The sequence below is a fragment of the Chrysochloris asiatica genome, unplaced genomic scaffold, assembly GCF_000296735.1.
Source record: "Chrysochloris asiatica unplaced genomic scaffold, ChrAsi1.0 scaffold00048, whole genome shotgun sequence".
NCBI lineage: Eukaryota > Metazoa > Chordata > Mammalia > Afrosoricida > Chrysochloridae > Chrysochloris > Chrysochloris asiatica.
In genome coordinates, this window is record NW_006408566.1 from 2,911,899 (window position 1) to 2,916,360 (window position 4,462).

The 4,462-nt window shown below is 36.7% G+C and overlaps 1 pseudogene; it reads right to left on the reverse strand.

Annotated features, from left to right (window-relative positions):
• The window catches only part of LOC102829173, a 90,252-nt pseudogene extending 87,971 nt beyond the window's left edge, over positions 1–2,281 (reverse strand).
• Positions 2,282–4,462: the final 2,181 nt, after the last annotated feature.

The window sequence follows — 4,462 nt, forward strand, 5'->3', positions numbered from 1 at the left end:
TCAGTTGAACTTCCAGATTAAGACAGACTAGGAAGAAGAGGCAAACTACTTTTGAATGTTTACCCACTGAAAACCTTATGAATGGCACTGGAACACTGCCAGAGATCAGCAGAATATTGAACAATGAAACATTATGAATAGCATGAACATATGGTCATATACAGTGCCAGAAGTTGAGTCCCTCAGGTTGGAAGGCACTCAAAATATAACTGGGGAAGAGATGCCTCAAGGAGAAACAGCTGTAATATTAATTATTAATTAAAACATGGCATATATGATATTTGAATCTAGGAAAATTGAAAGTTGTCAAAATGAAATGGAACACATAAAGATCTATATCCTATACATTAATGAGCTGAAATTGACTGGTTTGGATCATTTTTAATCTAGTTTACTATGGCCAGAATGATCAGTTGAAGAGGAATGGTGTTACATTCATCATAGAGAAGATCATTTCAAGATTTTTTTTTTTTAACTTTTTATGGTGAATTGAGTGAAATTTACAGAGCAGATCATCAGTTCCACATTTAATAAATCATACACTGCTTCATTACAATAAGTGCAATCCCTTCCATGTACCAACAATTAACAATATTTACCTCTATTTATTTTAACATTTCGTCACTCCCTCTTTCACCCACTACTTTCATCTTTCCTCTGTTAACCATCCTCTGGCATATTGCCTGACCTGTCACCAATGCTAACGTGTGTCTACCCTCTAGTCCATAAATAATTTTTTCTACACCTTGATAGTATAGCGGCTATGAATCGGGCTGCAAACTTTAAGGTTAGCAGTTTGAACCTACCAGCTGTTCTGTGGGAGAAAGATGAGGCTTTCTGCTCCCATAAAGGTTTACAGCCTTGGAAACCCTATACAGGGTCGCTATGAGTCGGAACTGACTCCATGGCACATAACCACCATGACCATCCACCACACCTTGATAACCATCATAAGTTGTTTCTTTTATAAAGAAAATCTTTCTTAACTTGTTACCACATTGGGCTCATATAATCTTTGTCATTTTGTGATTCACTATTTTCACTCAACATGTTCATTCATGTTGCGAGTTGTTTCACACACTCATCTTTAACATTGTGCAGTATTCCATTGTGTATATGTACCAAAGAGTGTTTATAACCATTCTTTTGTGGATGTGCATTTAGACTGTCATCATATTTTTAATGTTTCTCTTGTCAACAGCCTACTGAAGGATTCTGTTTTCTTGTCCATTTTGCTTTCTCTGTCTCTTGACTGGTACATTTAATCCATTTATATTCAGTGCAATTATCAATAGGTATGAATTGATTGCTGTATTTTTTTTTTTTTTTTTGCTGTGTGTTTGTGTGAATGTGTGTGTATGTATGGTGTTTCTTTGGTCACCATAATTTTCTCTACTGAGTTTTTTTTTTGTTTGTGGGTTTTCTTTGCATTTTGACTTCTGTTGTGTTAATGTATACTAAATCATGTTTTCCTCTTTTTTTTATTTTCATGTACAAGTTTATTCATTTTATTTGAGTTTATCCTATAATTTATTAATATTCTCCCTTTTTCAAAGCTGTCTGTTTTATCTTGAAATCTTCTTGATTTCCTTCCCTTTTGGAAGTTCTATATAAACACTATTCCCTCTTTTTGCTTTGTAGTTGACTTCATTATAAATTGATATGTCTGGTTCCCTGTTGTCAGTCTTGTAGGTTTATTTTACTTTTAGCACTTCCATATGATAGGCACTGGAGTGTTTTCTTATCTATTTCTCATCCACGATTCAAGCTGTCATCCACTCCACAGGAGAAAGATGAAGTTTTTGCTCTCTCAAAGAGCTAAAGCCTTGGAAACTCTATACAGGGTAGTTATGAGTCAGAACCAAGTCAATAGTACTTAACAATAACATGTCTGACAGAGTTGGGGGTGGTGTTGTCATGTTTAATAATCTCAGATTGTTGTATGCTATTGTTGTTTCTCAGGCCAAAGAATGCCCTTTAATGGCACAGCTGACCCCTGCCTCCTACTTGCATAGCTCCCAACCTTGTAGCTCTGAATGGAGAGCAGGGTCTGATTTGGAGATGGATGAGGGTGGGAAGTGAACACACTTCTGGTCACCAAGGGAATGGGAGAGAAAAGAAGCAATTGTACCTTTCCCATCTCCTGTGTGAATCCACTCTGCCCGGCCACCTTCTGTTGACAAAACTGCTCCCAAGATGGTGAGCCTGTCTGGCCGCTGTTCATTAGGCTGTCCTCCCTCTCTTGTTGTTCTTGCTCAGCGTCAGTTCCAGTTCCTAGCATGCGCTAACCACTTTTCTAACCTTTCCTTTGAAATTCTGATGTTTCAGAAGAAACCATGCAGGTGAGGCAGCGATGGAATGGCATATACAAATCTATGAATTAAAAAACTTGCCAACCAAAAATCATATATCCAGAAAAGCTGTCCCTCAAATGCAATGGTGAAATTAGGAAGTTTCCTGACCAAAATTATTTCTTTAGAAATTCTTTTTCCAAAGTCATAACTTGAATGTACTACATGAAAATTTAGAAATTTCTCTAAATGTAATAAATGTCATGGCTCGTTTTGAGAGCATTTATTTTCAAATATTAGCAAACACATAGGCACGGTCATTGAGAAACACTCATATCCTGACCAATCCATCTCAGTCCCTGTCTTCACCTATAACAATAATTATTATTTTACACTGCTAAAATACATGCCATTAAAAAACAAAAATGCAAAACAAAAAGCAGACCCCTTGAATTGTAACCATAAGACTTCTAGAACCTGGGATGTTGTTGTTGTTGAGTGCCTTCGAGTCACTTCTGACCCACAGCAACCCTGTACAGGGTTTCCAAGGAGCACCTGGTGAGCTTGAACCTCCGACCTTGCAGTTCAAATGGCTTTGCAGTCTGGAGCATTAACCCACAGCACTACACCAGGACTCTGGGATAGAAGAGAGGTATTATCTGCAGAAAAATCTGCAGCACAGAGTTCCAGAAATGTGAACCTCAGTGATTTCTTCTTTTCCAGAGAGGCTAAGCAAGCCAGTTTCTATGGAGTCAACCCTGACCCTGTATGTGTCTGACCACATCTGTGTTCCATAGCATTTTCAATGGATGATTTTACAAGGGTAGAACACTCATCATGCTTTTCTTCCAAGGCACCTCTGGGTGGACTAGAACCTCTAACTTTTTGGTTAGCAGTCAATTTATAACCATTTGCACTACCCAGGGACTACTTTCTACGTAAGCAATGTGCTATGTTCTATTTTCTTCTATAGTCATGATGCTTCACATGAGTATTCCAGGATGACTTTTTAGCAGTTTGTTTGCCAGAGAGATAATAATCAGCCAATATTTTGACAATAGTTCTGGAAAACAACTAGTTTTCCTTTCTGAGTCAGAAGTCCTTTTCAGTTGTAATAAAGTTCACATGAGAATCATGTTTATCTGTGATGTCTTTAATTGGATTCTTATCAGGAAAAGGGAAGCTTGCCATATTATAGTTTTTACACTTAGGATTGTTTTTTTAAATGCTCTATGGATCAATCATTTAAGTAATTAGAAAGAAACTACTAAAAGCACTATGATTCTATAGGAAAAGCCAAAAATTTTGAAGTCAAAGGTTAATCCTTTTATATTTGTTATAATTATGAGATATTTTATAAATATAAATATTTATGTTTTTATTCTAAGTAAGCCCCTAGCCTCTTTCTCACTTTTTTTTTTTAATCTATAAAATTAGAAAGAAAATTTCTGCTTTGCCTAGTCCATGGCATTTATGTAAATAGCAACCAAAATACTGTGCGTGAAAGTCTGTAATGTATTCAAATGTTTTATATCCATCTAGTCATTCAAGGAAACACTGCCCAATACTGCACCATCCTCACAATTGCTGCTGTGTTGTAGCCCATTGTTACAGCCACTGTCAAGCAATCTCACTGGACATCTTCCTCATTTTACTGACCTTCTACTTTACCCAGCATGATGTCCTTTTCCCCATGCCGTAAAGGTGTGAAACAAAGTCTTGCCATCTTCGCTTCTAAGGAATATTTTTACTGTATATCTTCTAAGACAAATTTGTTTGTCCTTGTCCTTTTAGAAGCCCATGGTATTTTCAACAGTCTCATATGCATATGAAATCTGGACAATGAATAAAGAATACTGGAGAATCGATGCATTTGAATTATGGTGTTGATGAAGAATATTGGAAGTACAATGGACTTCTAGAAATACAAAGAAATATTTTTTGGAAGTACAACTGGAATGCTCCTTGAAAGTGAAGATGATGAGACTTTAAAACATAAACTGTGGACATGTTAGCAAGAGAGACCAACAGGAACCAGACAAGGATGTCCTCTGTCACCATTTCTATTCAATATTGTGCTGGAAGTCTTAGCAAGAGCTATACTGCAAGACAGGGAAATTAAAGGCATCCAAATTGGCAAAGAGGAAGTAAAACTCTCCCTATTTGCAGAC